Source organism: Gopherus flavomarginatus, chromosome 23 (assembly GCF_025201925.1).
Source record: "Gopherus flavomarginatus isolate rGopFla2 chromosome 23, rGopFla2.mat.asm, whole genome shotgun sequence".
Taxonomy (NCBI): Eukaryota; Metazoa; Chordata; order Testudines; family Testudinidae; genus Gopherus; species Gopherus flavomarginatus.
The window spans coordinates 8790402-8809137 of record NC_066639.1 but is presented as its reverse complement, the minus strand read 5'-3'; the positions used below and the strand labels follow the sequence as shown (position 1 = coordinate 8809137).

Here is an 18736-nt window from a genome sequence, read left to right as displayed (position 1 = left end):
CCCCCCACAACCCCCCTAACTCCCCCACGGTCCCGACCATCCTGGACGTAGGTATCTGTGACTCTACGAACCCCCTTAAGCCCCTCTGGAATGCCTCCAGCCTGGACGTAGCTATCTGTACCTCCCATGACCCCTAAGCCCCCAGGGATCTCTACAGCCTCTACGTAGGTGTGATGCTCTGTGCATTACCCTGCGTGGCCACAGGGTGTCACTGTTGCTCCATGAGGGAAATGCTCTGGGCATTACTGTGATGGAGTAGGGACTGTTTGTGTGGGGGATGGGAGAGCAGGGAGTGACTTTAGGTGAGGGACAGGACCTAAGCCTGTAACTCGAGCTAGGCAGCGGGGAGAGGGTCAGCACCTTTGCCCGGAAAGCTGGACAAAGAAAGGGGCCGGCTGGATGGAGTTAGTTCAGTTTTGGTTTGGAGCTGGGTTGTTGGAATTCAGGGAATCCCAAACTGGGAACTAAGCTTCCTGAACCCCCAGAAGGAATCGATTGAGGGGTCCTGGTTGTGCCCCAAAGCTCTGCTGTATCCTTCGTTCCTGTTGGCCAAAAAAATCCTTCTGTTTTACTGGCTTGCTGAGTCACTGTGTGTCCCAGGAAGAGGGGTGCACACACTCACCATACTCTGTGACACCCCCTAAGCCCCTCCGGGACCCCTGCAGCCTGGACGTAGGTATCTGTGCCCCTCACCAAACCCCTGAGCCCCCAAGTGACCCCTACAGCCTGGACCTAAATATCTGTGCCCCCCACGAACCTCCTCAGCCCCCCAGTGATCCCTACAGCCTGGACCCAGGTATTTGTGTCCCCCACAAACCCCCGAAGCCCCCCAGGGACCCCTACAGCCTGGACGTAAGTGGGACCCTTCTACCAGACTGAATTGATAGCAGCAAGGACTGGGTTCAATACATAGGAGACCTTCCCTACAACGTAATGCAGACCAGCTCGAGCCCCCACCCAGTGACATGGGAAAATCTTACATACGCACCCCTAGGTGCCTCAAAGAGACAATACTTCCCCTCTCGCAAGCACAGAGTCTGGGTGTAGCAGAAAACGTTTAATAATGTGAGATAAACAACATAGCATTAAATTGGGAAAACACCTCAACTAGGCCGTGTCCTTTTCCCTGGGCTCTTGAGTCCAACAGTCCCCAAATCACCCCAAGACTCCAAAGTCCAATACCTTAAATGTTTCAAGAGTCCAGCAACCCCAAAATCACCCACAGTCCTGCAGCCCCAGAGTTCAAGAGTCTATCTGCATGGTTTTCCCCCATCAGCCTGGGTAGAAAGGGGCACCTCACGTGGTCCACTGCCGACTGCCTTGCCTCTCCGTGGGATTCTGCTTCCACCTTCCCCACCATCTGCTCTGCTAGCCAACCTGTGATCTGCTCCAGCTGTCCCCAAAAAGTGCTCATCTCATCTCACTTTATGGGCTACTCCAACAATCCCACAAACTGCTATTCTCCATCAGCTGCTCTGCTCCATCCTATAGCTTCAGACTCCCCCAATAACTAGCACAGCTCTTCCGTGATTTCAGTTCAGGAACCTGGAATTTCAATTCTTAAGACAATCAAAAATCAACGCTGCTATTCAACTGTTAAAAAAGAAAAAGATGCAATTGGTGTTTCTGGATCACTCAAGGAGCCCACTCCCTTGTCTAGCGAGTGCCACTCATTGATGGTGAGAATCCCTGTCTCAAAGCAGTTTCACCGATCCTCATCCACACAATCAGGATGACAACACTCCACATCTCATGCCCCAACAACAAATAAACTGGGGATACCACAGCTGCCAAAGCAACCATCCCAGGCTGCCGTGGCCGTGTCAGGTGGAGTGGGTGTGTCTATGCAAACACGATCAGCCCTGAAATTCTTTTCCACACTCACCATAATTCACCACCAGATGTCAAGGTAGAGTTCATCTTGCTTCTGCTTACATAGGTTGTGCCCCCCACAGCTCCCTAATCCCACTGGGACCCATCTAGGCTGGATAAAGGTATCTGTGCTCCCCACAAACCTCTAAGCCCCCCAAGGAACCCACAAGCCCAGATGTAGGCATCTGTATGCCCCACAAACCCCCTAAGACCCAGAGGACCCCTCCAGCCTGTAGGTAGGTATCTGTGACCCTCAGAGCCCCACAAAGACCCTCGGGACCCCTACAGCATGGATGTTTGTATCTGTGACCCCCAAAAACCGCCTAAGCTACCCAGGGCCACCTACAATCAGGACGTAGGTGTCTGATCCCCCCCAACACAGCTAATCCCCCCCGGGACCCCTACAGCTTAGACGTAGGTATCTCTGACCCCACGAATCCCCTAAGACACGACGGGGCCCCTCCAGCATGGACATACGTATCTGTGCCCCCACAATCCTCCAAAGACCCCCGAAACCCCTCCAGCCTAGATGCAGGTATCTGTTTCCCCCACAAACCCCCTAGGCCACGATGGGACCCCTCAAGCCTCGACATAGTTATCTGAGATCCCCACAACCTCCCTAAGCCCCCCAGAACCCCTCCAGCCTAGACGTAGGTATCTGTGCCCAACACAAACCCCCTAAGGCCCCCAGAACCCCTCTTGCCTGGATGAAGGTATCTGTCCCTCTCACAAACCCTTAAGCCCCCCCAGGATCCCTATAGCCTAGACGTAGGTATCTGTGCACCCTCACAAACACATTGATCTTCCTAGCGACCCCTACAGCATGGACGTAGGTATCTGTACCCCAAAATGCCCCAAAGCAACCCCGGGACCCCTACAGCATCGAAATAGGTATCTGTGCCTCCCCACAACTTCCTAATACCCCCAGAAACCCTCCAGCCTGGACGTAGATATTTGTGACCGCCAGGAACCCCCTAAGCCCTCCCTAGGACCTCTCCAGCCTGAACGTAGGTATCTCTGCCCCCCACAACCCCCCTAAGACCCATAGGGCCCCCACCAGCCTGGTTGTAGCTATGTGTATGCCACACAAACCCCCTAAGCTCCCCAGGGCCCCCTCCAACCGAGACGTACGTATCTGCGCAACCACAACCCCTTAAGTCCCCCAGGGAGCCCTCCAGACCATACATAGGTTTCTGTGCCCCTCACCAACTCCCTAAACCCCTAGGGACCACTACAGCCTGGACGTATGTATCTGTGCTCACCACAACCCCCTAAGCCATCCAGGGACCTCTCCAGCCCAGATGTAGATATTTGTGTCCCCCATGATGCCCCTAATCCCCACTGGAATGCCTCCAGCCTAGACGTAGCTATCTGTGCCCCCCATGACCCCTAAGACCCCCAGGGATCTCTACAGCCTCTACACAGGTGTGATGATCTGTGCATTACCCTGCATGGCCACACGGTGTCACTGTTCCTCTGAGATAAAAGCTCTGGGCATTACCCTGGGTGGCCACACAGCGTCACTGTTGCTCCATGTGGGAAATGATCTGCGTAATACTCTGTGTGGCCACATGGTGTCACTTATCAGAGGGGTTTCCCGTGTTAGTCTGGATCTGTAAAAGCAGCAAAGAGTTCTGTGGCACCTTATAGACTAACAGACGTTTTGGAGCATGAGCTTTCGTGGGTGAATACCCACTTCATCAGATGCAAGTAGTGGAAAGTTCCAGGGGCAGGTATATATATGCAGGCAAGCTAGAGGTAATGAGGTAGTTCAATCAGGGAGAATGAGGCCCTATTCTAGCAGTTGAGGTGTGAAAACCAAAGGAGGAGAAACTGGGTCTGTAACTGGCAAGCCATTCACAGTCTTTGTTTAATCCTGAGCTGATGGTGTCAAATTTGCAGATGAACTGAAGCTCAGCAGTTTCTCTTTGAAGTCTGGTCCTGTAGTTTTTTTGCTGCAGGATGGCCACCTTAAGGTCTGCTATCGTGTGGCCAGGGAGGTTGAAGTGTTCTCCTATAGGTTTTTGTATATTGCCATTCCTAATATCTGATTTGTGTCCATTTATCCTTTTCCATAGCGACTGTCCAGTTTGGCAAATGTACATAGCAGAGGGGCATTGCTTGCATATGATGGCGTATATTACATTTGTGGACGTGCAGGTGAATGAACCGGTGATGGTGTGGCTGATCTGGTTAGGTCCTGTGATGGTGTCGCTGGTGTAGATATGTGGGCAGAGTTGGCACCGAGGTTCGTTGCATGGATTGGTTCCTGAGCTAGAGTTACTATGGTGCGGTGTGCAATTACTGATGAGAATATGTTTCAGGTTGGCAGGTTGCCTGTGGGTGAGGACTGACCTGCCACCCAAGGCCTGTGAAAGTGTGGGATCATTGTCCAGGATGGGTTGTAGGTCACTGATGATGCGTTGGAGAGGTTTTAGCTGGGGACTGTATGTGATGGCCAGTGGAGTCCTGTTGGTTTCTTTCTTGGGTCTGTCTTGCAGTAGGAGGCTTCTGGGTACACATCTGGCTCTGTTGATCTGTTTCCTTATTTCCTCATGTGGGTATTGTAGTTTTGAGAATGCTTGGTGGAGATTTTGTAGGTGTTGGTCTCTGTCTGAGGGTTTAGAGCAGATGCGGTTGTACCTCAGTGCTTGGCTGTAGACAATGGATCGTGTGATGTGCCCAGGATGGAAGCTGGAGGCATGAAGTTAGGCATAGCGGTCGGTAGGTTTTCGGTATAGGGTGGTGGTAATGTGACCATCATTATTTGCACTGTGGTGTCTAGGAAGTGGACCTCCCGTATCGATTGGTCCAGGCTGAGGTTGATGGTGGGGTGGAAGCTGTTGAAATCATGGTGGAATTTTTCCAGAGACTCCTTCCCATGGGTCCAGATGATGAAGATGTCATCAATGTAGCGTAGGTAGAGAAGAGGCGTGAGTGGACGAGAGCTGAGGAAGCGTTGTTCCAGGTCGGCCATAAAAATATTGGCATATTGTGGGGCCATGCCAGTGCCAATAGCTGTGGCACTGATCTGGAGATATATATTGTCATCAAATTTGAAATAGTTGTGTTTGAGGATAAAAGCACAGAGCTCGGCAGCCAGTTGTGCTGTGGCATCATCAAGGATAGTGTTCCTGACAGCTTGTATTCCATCTGTGTGTGGGATGTTGCTGTAGAGAGCCTCTACATCCATGATGGCTAGGATAGTGTTTCCTGGAAGGTCACCAATGCGTTGTAGTTTCCTCAGGAAATCAGTGGTGTCACAGAGATAGCTGTGAGTGCTGGTGGCATAGAGTCTGAGTAGAGAGTCCACATATCCAGACAGTCTTTCAGTGAGAGTGCCAATGCCCGAGATGATGGGGTGTCCAGGATTTCCGGGTTTGTGGATCTTGGGGAGTAGATAGAATAACCCTGGTCTGGGCTCTAAGGGTTTGTTGATTTGTTCCGGTGTTAGTGTAGGGAGTGTCCTGAGTAGATGGTGCAGTTTCTTAGTGTATTCCTCAGTGGGATCTGAGGGAAGTGGCCTGTAGAATTTAGTGTTGGAGAGTTGTCTGGCAGCCTCCTTTTGATAGTCAAACCTGTTCATGTTGCAACAGCACCTCCTTTGTCAGCCTCTTTGATAATAATATCTGGGTGGTTTCTGAGGCTGTGGATGGCACTGCGTTCCGCACGACTTAGGTTATGAGGCAAGCAATGTTGTTTTTCCACAATTTCTGCCTGTGCATGTCGGCGGAAGCATACAATGTAGCGTCCAGACTGTCATTTCGACCCTCAAAAAAAGTCCATATGGGTATTCCCCCACAAAAACTCATGCTCCAAAACGTCTGTTAGTCTACAAGGTGCCACAGGACTCTTTGCTGTTTTTAAAGATCCAGACTAACACGGCTACCCCTCTGATACAGTGTCACTGTTGCTCCATGCAGGAAATGCTCTGTGCATAACCCTGTATAGCCACACAGTGTCACTGTTGCTCCATGGGAAGTGCTCTGTGCATTACCCTGCGTGGCCACATGGTGTCACTGTTGCTCCATGCGGAAAATGCTCTGTGCATTACCTGGTGTGGCCACACGGTGTCACTGTTGCTCCATGCGGGATATGCTCTGTGCATTACTGTGATGGAATACGGACTGTCTGTGTGGGGGATGGGAGAGCAGCAGGTGACTTTAGGACAGGACACGTGCTCAGCCTGTAACTCGAGCTAGGCAAGGGGGAGAGGGTCAGCAACTTTGCCGAGGAAGCTGAACACTGGACGGGGCCGGCTGGAGGGAGTTGGGTTAGTTCAGTTTCGGTTTTGGACTGGGTGGTTGGAATTCAGGGAATCCCAAACTGGGAACTAAGTTTCGTGAACCCCCAGAATGACTCGATTGCGGGGTCCTGCTTGTGCCTCCAAACTCTGCTATATCCTTCACTCCTGTTGTCCAATAAACCTTCTGTTTTACTGGCTGGCTGAGAGTCACTGTGAGTCCCAGAAAGAAGGGTGCCAGACCGGACTCCCCCACAGTCCGTGACAGACCCTAAGCCCCTCCAGGACCCCTCCAGCCTGAACTTAGGTATCTGTGCCCCCCACAAACCTTCTAAGCCCCTCAGGGACCTATAGAGCCAGGACATTGGTATCTGTGCCCCATATAGACTCCAGAAGCCCCCTGGGACACTCTAGTGTGCATGTAGGTATACGTGCCCCTCAGAAACTCCTTAACCCCCCCAGGAACCCCTACTGCCTGGACGTAGGTATTTGTACCCCCCCAACCCCCCAACATCCCCCTGGACATCTACAATCTGGACGTAGATATCTGTGACCCTCACAAAATCTCTAACCCCCCCCCGGGACCGATACATCCTGGACATACGTATCTGTGCCCACCCGAACCCCTAAGACGCCCTGGTACCCCTACAGTCTGGACATAGGTATCTTGGGCCACCAAAAATCCCCTAAGACTCCCAAGATTCCTCCAGCCTGGACGTAGGTATCTATGCCCCCCACTAACCCCCTAAGCCCCCCTGGTACCACTACAGCCTGGATGTAGGAATATGTGGACCCCACTAACCCCCTAAGCCCCCCTGGGACTCCTAAAGCCTGGAGATTGGTATCCGTGTCCCCCCAAAAAACTCTCTAAGCCCCCCAGGGACCCCTATGGCCTGGACGTAGGTATCTGTGCACCCGAAGACCCCTAAGATCCCCCAGACCCCTACAGCCTGGATGTAGGTGTGACGGTGCTGCCTGTGGGAGCCATCTGAGGTCACTCAATCAGGGTGAACTGCAAACAAACAGGGCAGACAAATCCCAAATGCTGCTGGTTATTTCAATACTTAGATTTACCAAGCCAGCATTAAACAGCTTCTGTAGTACCTCACTGGTTACTTAGAAGTTTAAACCACGCAGTTCCCTTAAAGTACCAGCCTCAGGCCTCCGTCCAGACACACGTGTCAGATATGATGATGATTCCTGAAAATCTTGCTTCATCATATAAAAGAAAAGATTCTTCCGATCCCAAAGGATCAGCCATATACCCAGGTTCAATTATAACTTAAATCTCACCCAAAATACATGCTATAGCCAATTCTTATTAACTAAACTAAAATGTATTAGAAAAGAAAAGAGAGAGAGTGTTGGTTAAAAGATTAATAGACATATCAATCTGAATTCAATTCTTGAGGTTCAGATACATAGTAGAGGTGAACTTGTAGTTGCCGAAAGTTCTTTTAGAAATAGTCCATAGGTTATAGTCCAATTTCCATATTCAGGGTGGCTCCAGTCAATGACTGGGAATCTCAATCCTTGTGGCTTAAGGTTTCCCCCTCTTGAAACCCAAAGCAGATCTGAGATGAAGAAGGATCGTGTCCCAGGGTTCCCATACATTTCCAGCAGCCTTTCGGCCTGAGAAAACAATAGGCTTAACTCTCCTTCCAAACATCCTGGCAATTAGTACAGGGTAATTTATCCATCAAACAGTTCAAATAGAGGTTACCACAACCTTCAAAGAGACACAGAGACAATAATACTATTTCACTCAAGTATCATCATAAATGTTAATATTCCTTTTTTGCTCTTTGAATTAAAATTATAGCAATAGGCAAGACTTGTTTGCTGACATCACAAGACCTGAGCAAATACCTCCCCTTCTACCTCTAACACTGCAGACTTGCATTTCAAAGCTCTGTTCATTTACATATCTTGCTAACCAGTTCTTAAGGTTCACCCACAGGTCAGGTCAGTCGGTGAGGTGAGTTAATTAACTCTTTCTGGCCCTGTCACCTTTCAATGAGATATTAGATTATACTTATAATGTCACAGTCGCGGTGAGTTGACTGCTGCAGCTCCCGTAGACTCTGCCTGCGTCTCTCACCGAGCTGGAGTACAGCAGTCGAGGGGAGAGCACTCGATGTGTTGCACCTACACTAGACGTGATATATCGACCCCTGCTGGATCAATCGCTGCCAACTGATTGGGAAGGTGGTATACACATACCCCGAGTATCTGGTGGTTGGAGCTGGACCCCCGAGGGGGACACATTGAAGGAACTCGGGGTTAAGGTGCCTCTATTGTCAACTGTCAGGGCTGCTGTGGCTCAGAGGAGGGTGTTTGACTGCCTGGCAGGCTTAGGAGCTGCAAGCCTGGGAGTCGGAGAATTGAAGCGGCCACGGTGTGCTCGGGGTGCTCGTGCTCGGAGCAGGGGTGAGCTGGGGCGAGGGGGGTGCCGCAGGGCAGAGCGGGGGAGTTGCCACAAGAGGGGCACCTCAGGGTGGAGGGGGGGAGCTGCCACAAGTAGGGCACCTCAGGGCAGGGGCCCGGGGGGGGGACGGCACAACGTGGAAAGGCGCAGGGAACTGTCCCTGTTCCAATTGGACAGATGGGGAGGAGCCTGAGGTCCAGAGAAGGGAAGTGACCTACCCAAGGTCCTACACATAAAGGCGGTGGCAGAGCCAGAAAGAGAAGCCAGCGGTCCTGACTTCTGTTCTAACAGACAAACCCTCCTTAGAGGTAGGGATAGAGCCCAGGGATCGAGATGGTGGGGAAATTTCACTGAAACCATTTCTGTCAGAAAATCCCATTCAGACTAAACCAGTTTGTATCTCAAAATCTGTATGTGATGGCCAGTGGAGTCCTGATCAACAGAGCCAGACGTGTACCCAGAAGCCTCCTACTGCAAGACAAACCCAAGAGAGAAACCAACAGGACTCCACTGGCCATCACATACAGCCCCCAGCTAAAACCCCTCCAATGCATCATCAAGGATCTACAACCCATCCTGGACAATGATCCCACACTTTCACAGGCTTTCGGTGGCAGGCCAATCCTTGCCCACAGACAACCTGCCAACCTGAAACATATTCTCACCAGTAACTGCACACCACACCATAATAACTCTTGCTCAGGAACCAATCCATGCAACAAACCTCGATGCCAACTCTGCCCACATATCTACACCAGCGACACCATCACAGGACCTAACCAGATCAGCCACACCATCACTGGTTCATTCACCTGCACATCCACCAATGTAATATATGCCATCATATGCCAGCAATGCCCCTCTGCTATGTACATCGGCCAAACTGGACAGTCTCTACGGAAAAGGATAAATGGACACAAATCAGACATTAGGAATGGCAATATACAAAAAAAACCTGTAGGAGAGCACTTCAACCTCCCTGGCCACACGATAGCAGACCTTAAGGTGGCCATCCTGCAGCAAAAAAACTTCAGGACCAGACTTCAAAGAGAAACTGCTGAGCTTCAGTTCATCTGCAAATTTGACACCATCAGCTCAGGATTGAACAAAGACTGTGAATGGCTTGCCAATTACAGAACCAGTTTCTCCTCTCTTGGTTTTCACATCTCAACTGCTAGAACAGGGCCTCATCCTCCCTGATTGAACTGACCTCGTTATCTCTAGCTTGCTTGCTAGCACACATATATATAGCTGCCCCTGGATATTTCCATTACATGCATCTGAAGAAGTGGGTATTCACCCACGAAAGCTCATGCTCCAAACCGTCTGTTCATCTATAAGGTGCCACAGGATTCTTTGCTGCTTTTACATTCTCACACATGGTGCACAAAGCAGGACTCAACCCTTGGTGTAAACTAAATGAGCTGACCACAGATTCTGGCAGCCACAATGAGCCTTTTGGTGTGAGAGCTCAGACCTGCCCCATCCCAGAGGGAGGGGGTCATCTGTGACGGGCTGGAACACTGATCTATCAGCTCTTAACTCCCAAACTTTCAGTAACTCTATTATAAGTGCCTGTGAGCATAATTTAAACCATAAGAACAGCCACACTGGACTGAAGGTCCATCTAGTTCTATCCTCTGGCTGTAGCCAATACCAGGTGCGCTAAGAGCTACTCAACAAGGCACGACTGGGAGTTGAACCCAGGGTCGCCTGTTTACAAGGCAGGTGCTTTAGCCATCTAAGCCATGGTGCTGGCCTGTGGCTAAGGGATATTGTCTGCTCACACCTGACTCCCTGCCATCCCCACCAGGGCCTGACAAGCTTTGCATGTGTTTGGATTCTGCAGGTGACATTTTTCTTGCAAGCTGTGTGTGTGCAGACCTGGCCAAAGATTCACATTACAAAGTTATTTTAGCATCATTATATTGCTCAGGTGTGTGAAAAACACACAACGCTCCCTTGGTCACCAGCTTTTGGCTGCGGCACACACTGCAATGCCACGTCTGGCCACAAAACTGCCCTGTTTTGGTGACAAAATAAAACCACCTTGATGAGAGGCCTAGAGCTTTTTGCAGCAAACTTAAAGCAACAAATTGTCAGTGTAAATGCTGCTGTTCATTATATCACCATAACTGGCCTCCTGCAGTATCCCACAATGCCTGCTGTGAACTCGCCGGCCCTCCATTCCTGCTAGAGGCTGGGCCCCTCCCCTTTCATAGCTCCAGAACGTTCTGACTGCTGAGCTGCTAGCTACACCGGCATTAGTTTGCTATAACTGCATTGCTTGGGGGAGTGTAAATTTTTTATACATCTAAGTAATGTGGTTACACTGACCTAATTTTGTAGTGTAGACCTGTCCAAATAATCACTCACACACCTTGGGAGTAAACCTTCCCCTGCTCCTCTGTTTTACAGAATCCAAACACGAGCAAACAGGGCTCACTGGGGATTGGCGGAGTCAGGTGTGGGCAGACACGATGCTTTAAGTAACAGCAGGCACCATAGCTTAGCTGATTACAGCACCTGTTTGGTAAACAGGAGATCCTGGGTTCAACTCGTAGTGGTGCTTGGTTGAGTGGCTTTTGAGGCACCAGGTGTTGGCGACTGTCAGAAAACAAGATTCAGAGCTAGACAGACCTTTGGACTAGCCCAGTGTGGTTTTTATTATGGTTTAAATTACACTCACAGGCACTGCTAACAGAGTTACCGAAAGTTTGGGTGTTAAGAGCTGGTAGGTCAGTGGTCCAGTCCCCTCAATGCAGTTTTACCATTTCCACTTGCTAAACTCCCTCCTGACCTTCTGGGCTCCTAGAGCAGGGGACTCAGCCTGAGCCGAGACACGGACACTGCAACTTTACTATAGACCAAGCCGCATGACCCTGATTAATGTGACCTGGGCCAGCCGTGGGTGTTTCATTGCACTGGAGATGTAGCCTAATGTTATGTCTACACTGCGATTAACACACCCAGGGCACCTGTCTCAAAGCCCGGCCAGCTGACTCAGGCTTGTGGGGCTTGGGCTGCAAGACGATAAAATTACAGTGCAGACATAGGGGCTTGAGCCCAACCTCTGAACCCCAGGAAGGGTGAGGGTTTCTCAACCCAGGCTTCAGTGTGAACACAAATATCCGCACCACAGTTTTTAGCCCCTCACCTGTAGCTCCATGGGCCCAAGTCAGATGACCCAGGCCGGCCATGCTGTCATCTTTATCCCAGGAGAGATGGACTCTCTCCATTGCAAAGTCAGCTCAGGTGTGGCACACTGTGCTCAAAGCAGCACCTGGAAGCCCCATATTCACCACTCTCATATAATAATGATACGGTTTGTACAAAGTCTGCCTGGTGAGGTATCATTTCAAAAGTCTTGATCTGTTGAACATTAATATTGTGTTGGACTGTGTGTGTAGCATTGGTTGGGGAGTTATAAAGTTTGCTGTGTGTGCATTACTGAGATATGTTATGAGGTTGGGAAATGCCCACCACCAGCATTTCAGGTGCGACAATGGAGGAGCCAGACTCGCTGCTGGCCCATTAAAGGGATCCACACTCCCAAATACTATCCCAGGAACCGTGTACAATGCAGACTTCTCCGAGATAGCACAGCGACAATGGACACTGCTTGACTCACATCATAGCAAAGGTATTTCCTAGCAAGTTGGAAGAAACTTTGAAAGAGGGGAAGAGACATCATGACTTGGCCTCTCTCCCCCACAACTCAACACCTGGAAACACATCTGGAGGACAAACACTGAACTGAAATAAATCAGAAGAGAATAATAATAATACATTCAAATCAAAGTCTCCAAACAGACTAGTATTGATTTTTCAGCAAAACTTTTCAGTTTGGGGAATTTTCTTTTCTGAGTCAGACTTTGCCAAAGGAAGTGGAGAAAAAATGTTTTTGAGTTACCTCTTTCAGAACAGCCTATCCTAGACACTAGCTCTGGTTCACTGTTTTGGTCTTGCTCAGGATGGGGGTATTTTAATTATTTGGGAAGGTCCCAGGGTGTTTGGGGGAGATTATGAGGATGTTCCCTTTTGAGATAAAAACTAAGAAATACAGGACTAGAGAATTTTTTAGAAATCTGAGATTTACACTTTGTATTTGAAGCAAGGGAAGGGGCTGAGATTCTGAGAAGGTTTTTGTTTGCAAGAAGCAACATTGCTAGAGCTGTTATTGTGCCAAAAGGGGAGATGGTTGTCTATAAAGGGGGGTGAAGACTAAATGCATCCGATGAGGATGGGATTTGAACCCATGCGTGTAGAGCATAATGGATTAGCAATCCATCACCTTAACCACTCGGTCACCTCACCTAAACTGTCAAAAAAGGCCCAGGAAGAGAAATCTAAGGCTGGCAGAGATAAGGACAATATGGAGTTTTTAAATACTAAGCATAAGCAGGGTCTGACTGAGCTCCCCCTTCACATCTAGTGAGGAGCTGGGGAAAGACTTCAGGAACAGACCGTGTTTGCATAGACACACCTACTCTGCATAGCTATGCAGCATGATGGGGCCACTTCCCCAAAATGACCAGTTTGGGATGGTGGTGGGTTACAAATCGCTTTAGGATTGAGTGGAATAAAATGTTATTCTCCTTCCTGTATGAGTGAAGGGCAGCAGAACATACCTAGTCCGTCCTGATGGAGGGATAGGTGGGTGAGGAATAGCTTTTATTGGACTGCAGAGAAGTGATTGAGGATGTCACCTTAAACCAGTGGTCCCCAAACATTTCACATTGTGCCCTCTTAGCCATGGCTGTGGCCCCTCGGAAGCCGCGATCGAGAACCGGGGCTGAGAGTGGGGCTGTTGCTTGCTGGGGAGAGGGGTGCGGACAGGGGTAAAGGGGTCGATGCCGGGCTGGAAGCCAGAGTCTCAGGCTGAGGGTGGGGTTGGGGAAGAGCTTGGACAGAGTGGGGCTGAGTGGTGCTTCCTCCCTGCCCTCCATAGGGGCTGGCTCAGGCCCTGAGGTGCCCCCATGAATGTTCCTCTGTGTACCCCTAGAAATCACGCCCCACACTTTGGGGTCCACTGACCCTTACTCACTAAGCAGGGGCTAGTGATGCCCAAGCCCAGGGAAAGGGGAACAAGTGTGGAGGCCCCAGCACCAGAACCATGGCCCCTCCTTCTGTCTGTGGCTCCGCCCCCTTCCACGCCTTCCCCCACTGGCCCCACCCTGTCACTCCTTTACCTCTGCCCCGCTGCGGTCCCAAGATCACAGAAGCTCTGTGCCCCTGCTGCAGCCCCTGGGCCATAGCAGGGAGTGGGAGCTCCTTCAGCCCTGAGGCTGACATAGAGGAGACTTTTCCAGGGGGACCTAATTTGGCCAGGGCCCCTGGTTATGGGCCCCACTGTCCCCTTGGCAATGCAAGGTTTGGGGAGGCTGAGTCCCCTCCCCCCCGAGCCTCCATTACGAGCCGCACAGGCTACTACTGCTCAGTGTGTGGCCAGTCTCTATGTTTTCTGCTGCTCATTCTGGGAAGCCTGGCCGGCCTTAGGGGTGGGTCCCCCTGGCAGCTGCCCAGGGCTCCATGGGGTCAAAGGGCACCGTGTGGCAGTGCAAAGGTGCTCACTGCTCTCCCCTGCCCCAATGCTCCTCCATGGGGCCATAGAGGGTTGGGGGGTGTGAGGAGCAGCACTATGTGCTCCATGCGTCCTGGTCACTTTCCCCACCTGGGCCGTGCTGTGAGAGGAGCATCAGAAGCTGCTGCTCTCTGCCCTCCCCTTATGCAGCCCAGCTGAGGAAAGTGACCTGGGTGCAGGGAGCTCGGATGATCTCGCTTCTTGCCCCCACATCCCACAGCCCCTAGGGGTGCCTGGAGGAGCAGCGTTCCAGGGAGGAGTGGGGGGCAGCAATGCCAGCTGCTCCATGCACACAGGTCAGTGTCCCCACATGGGCGCAGGAGGGGGTGCAGGAGTTTCTGTGATGCCTATTCTATCAATATCGTCACTCAGTACCAGGCACTCAAATTCACCCATCTTAGTACTTAGACATCTAGCGTTTGTATTTAAGTATTTATAAAATGTTTCCCATTTTAGCTGTCTGCTATTATGTGATGTAATTGAGGGAGACTCTTTCATTTCACTGTTTCTGATCAGATCCTACCTGTACATTATCATCTTCCATCCTCTCCTCCTTACTAGGCTGTAGAGAATCCCTGTGAATAGTTCCAATCCTAACGGATGTCTCTGTCTGAACCCTGTGCTCCTCAGTGCCTTTCGGCTTTCCCCCCGCTCTGAGGCTGTGTCTACACCGCGCACCTTACCACGGTACAGCTGTGCCACTCTAACCGTGCCATTGTAAGGTGCGCTGTGTGGCCGTCCTTATCGCTGGGAGAGAGCTTCCCCGGCAACAAAACCAAACTACCTCCAACGAGGGGCAGGAGCTTCGTCACCGGGAGCACAGCTCCACCTACAAAGCGCTGTTCACACTGCTGCTTTGCATGGCTCAAATTTTGGCATTCGGGGAGTGTTTTTTCTCACCCCCGAGCGACAAAATTTTTAACAACAAAAGCCTAAGTTTAAAAAAAACTCCTCTGCAACCTATTTAATTTTACCTTTATACAACCTTTGTACTGTCTCCAGTTTTCGTGCCCAAAGTCCCCAAGGAAAAGGAAAACAACCAGCAGTGGAACCAATAGGAAACCCAGCAATAGAACTCAGGAAACCTGGAGGTGTGCTAGGCTGACCAGATGTCCTGATTTTATAGGGACAGTCCGAATTTTGGGGTCTTTTTCTTATCTAGGATCCTATTACCCCCCACCCCCGTGCCAACTTTTCACACTTGCTGTCTGGTCACCCTAGGGTGTGCACGTGTGGGTCCCAACTGCTCCCTGCCCCCCTCATTGAAGCAGATGTGCAGGGTTACTGCCCTGGGAACTGCAGGGCACCAGTGGACATGGGGTTGGCTGGAGGTAGGGTCTGGCTGCAGGCAGGGCAAGGGATGCGGGGCTGGCTGGCTTCAGGCAGGGGGGTGCATCAGGGGTTGGCCGGAGACAGGGCAGGGGGTGCAAGGCTGGCTGCAGACAGGGGATGCAGGGCTGGTGCAGGCTTGAAAGGTGTGGGGACTGGCTGGCTTTGGGCAGGGCCATAGGGGGGTGCGGCAGGAGTTGGCTGGAGACAGGGCAGGGGGTGTGTCAGGAACTGGCTGCAGGGCTGGCTTCAGGCAGGGCAGGGAGGATGCGGCTGGTGCGGGCAGGGCAGGGGGTGCAGGGCTGGCTGCAGGTAGGGCATAGGGCAGGGCCGGTGCAAGGATGTTTCACGCCCTAGGCGAAACTTCCACCTTGCGCCGTCCCCCCCTGCGCCCCCACCCTAAGGCGCCCCACCCATGGCAGCTCCCCTCCTCTACCCTGAGGCGTCCATCTTGTGGCAACTCCCCCGCTCTGCTCTGTGGCACCTCCCTTGCCCGAGCTCACCCCTGCTCCGAGCACGAGCATCCCGAGCACACCGTGGCCGCTTCACTTCTCCCGCCTCCCAGGCTTGCGGCACCTAAGCCTGCTAGGCAGTCAAGCACCCTCCTCTGAGCCACAGCAGCCCTGACAGTTGACAATAGAGGCATCTTAACCCCTGAGTTCCTTCAATGTGTCCCCCTCCGGGATCCAGCTCCAATCACCAGATACTCTGGATATGTCTATATCACCTGCCGAATCGGTGGGCAGCGATCGATCCAGCGGGGGTCGATATATCGTGTCTAGTGTAGATGTAACACATCAAGTGCTCTCCCCTCGATGGCTGTGCTCCAGCTTGGTGAGAGACGCAGGCAGAGTCTATGGGGAGCTGCAGCAGTCGACTCACCGCGACTGTGACTTTATAAGTATTATCTAATATCTCATTGAAAGGTGACAGGGCCAGAAAGAGTTAATTAACTCACCTCACTGACTGACCTGACCCATGGGTGAACCTTAAGAACTGGTTAGCAAGATATGTAAATGAACAGAGCTTTGAAATGCAAGTCTGCAGTGTTAGAGGTAGAAGGGGAGATGTTTGCTCAGGTCTTGTGATGTAAGCAAACAAGTCTTGTCTGTTGCTATAGTTTTAATTCAAGGAGCAAAAAAGGAATATTAACATTTATGATGATACTTGAGTGAAATAGTATTATTGTCTCTGTGTCTCTTTGAAGGTTGTGGTAACCTGTATTTGAACTGTTTGATGGATAAATTACCCTGTACTAATTGCGAGGATGTTTGGAAGGAGAGTTAAGCCTATTGTTTTCTCAGGCCGAAAGGCTGCTGGAAATGTATAAAAAGCCTGGGACACGATCCTTCTTCATCTCAGATCTGCTTTGGGTTTCAAGAGGGGGAAACCTTAAGCCACAAGGATTGAGATCCCCAGTCATTGACTGGAGCCACCCTGAATATGGAAATTGGACTATAACCTATGGACTATTTCTAAAAGGACTTTTGGCAACTACAAGCTCACCTCTACTATGTATCTAAACCTCAAGAATTGAATTCAAGTCTATATGTCTATTAATCTTTTAACCAACACTCTCTCTCTTTTCTTTTCTAATAAATTTTAGCTTAGTTAATAACAATTGGCTATAGCATTTATTTTAGGTAAGATCTAAGTTATAATTGAACCTGGGTGTGTGGCTGATCCTTTGGGATTGGTAGAATCTTTTTTTTTATGTGATGAAGTAAGATTTTCAGAAATCATCATCATATCTGACAGGTGTGTCTGGACGGAGGCCTGAGGCTGGGTACTTTAAGGGAACTGCGTGGTTTAAACTTCTAAGTAACCAGTGAGGTACTACAGAAGCTGTTTTGTGCTAGCTTGGTAAATCTAAGTATTGAAATAACCACCAGCGTTTGGGATTTGTCTGCCCTGTTTTGTTTGCAGTTCAACCTGATTGAGTGACCTCAGCTGTCTCCCACGGGCAGCACCGTCACACCTACATCCAGGCTGTAGGGGTACGAGGGATCTTAGGGGCCTTGGAGTGCACAGATACCTACGTCCAGGCCGTAGGGTTCCCGGGGGGGCTTAGAGAGTTTTGAGGGGGACACAGATACCAATCTCCAGGCTTTAGGGGTCCCAAGGGGCCTTAGGGGGTTCGTGGGGTGCACATATTCCTAAATCCAGGCTGTAGTGGTACCGGGGGGCTTAGGGGGTTAGTGGGGGTCACAGATACCTACGTCCAGGCTGGAGGCATCCTGGGAGTCTTAGGGGATTTTTGGTAGCCCAAGATACCTATGTCCAGACTGTAGGGGTAGCAGGGGGTCTTAGGGGTTCGGGTGGGCACAGATACCTATGTCCAGGCTGTATCGGTCCCTGGGGCGAGTTAGAGGTTTTGTGAGGGGCACAGATATCTACGTCCAGATTGTAGATGTCCCGGGGGGGTTGGGGTGTTGTGGGGGTACAAATACCTACATCCAGGCTGTAGCAGTTCCTGGGGGGCTAGGGGGTTTCTGAGGGGCACATAACCTACATGCACACCGGAGTGTCCCAGGGGCTTCTGAAGTCTATATGGGGCACAGATACCAATGTCCTGGCTGTATAGGTCCCTGAGGGGCTTAGGGAGGTTGTGGGGGGCACAGATACCTAAGTTCAGGCTGGAGGGGTCTCCAGGGGTCTTAGGTGTTTGGTGGGGGGCACAGATACCTACGTCCAGGCTGCAGGGGTCCCGGAGGGGCTTAGGGTCTGTCACGGAGTGTGGGGGAGTCCGGTCCGGCACCCCTCTTCCTGGGATTCACAGTGACTCTCAGCCAGCCAGTAAATCAGAAGGTTTATTGGACAACGGGAGTGAAGGATACAGCAGAGTTTGGAGACATAAGCAGGACCCCGCAATCGAGTCCTTCTGGGGGTTCGGGAAACATAGTTCCCAGTTTGGGATTCCCTGAATTCCAACCACCCAGACCTAAAACGAAACTGAACTAACCCAACTCCCTCCAGCCAGCCCCTTCCTGTGTCTTGCTTCCCGGGCAAAGCTGCTGACCCTCTCCCACCTGCCTAGCTCAGGTACAGGCAGAGCACGTGTCCGGTCCTAAAGTCACCCCCTGCTCTCCCATCCCCCACACAGACAGTCCCTACTCCATCGCCGTAATGCACAGAGCATTTCCCTCATGGAGCAACAGTGACACCGTGTGGCCATGTAGGGTAATGCACAGAGCATTTCCCGCATGGAGCAACAGTGACACCGTGTGGCCACGCAGGGTAATGCACAGAGCATTTCCCATAGAGCAACAGTGACACCGTG

At 51.1% G+C, this 18736-nt stretch overlaps 1 protein-coding gene, 1 long non-coding RNA gene and 1 other non-coding gene across 13 annotated transcripts in view; 1 reads left to right on the top strand and 2 right to left on the bottom strand.

The window, feature by feature from the left end:
* The window catches only part of LOC127039341 (zinc finger protein 436-like), a 782343-nt gene that overhangs the window by 321499 nt on the left and 442108 nt on the right, over positions 1 to 18736 (top strand). The window lies entirely within an intron of this gene.
* The window catches only part of LOC127039472 (uncharacterized), a 591654-nt gene that overhangs the window by 130913 nt on the left and 442005 nt on the right, over positions 1 to 18736 (bottom strand). The gene's annotated exons all lie outside the window — the stretch shown is intronic.
* TRNAS-GCU (transfer RNA serine (anticodon GCU)) lies at positions 12779 to 12860 on the bottom strand. Its single transcript has one exon. It is a non-coding gene; the product is annotated as a tRNA-Ser (tRNA).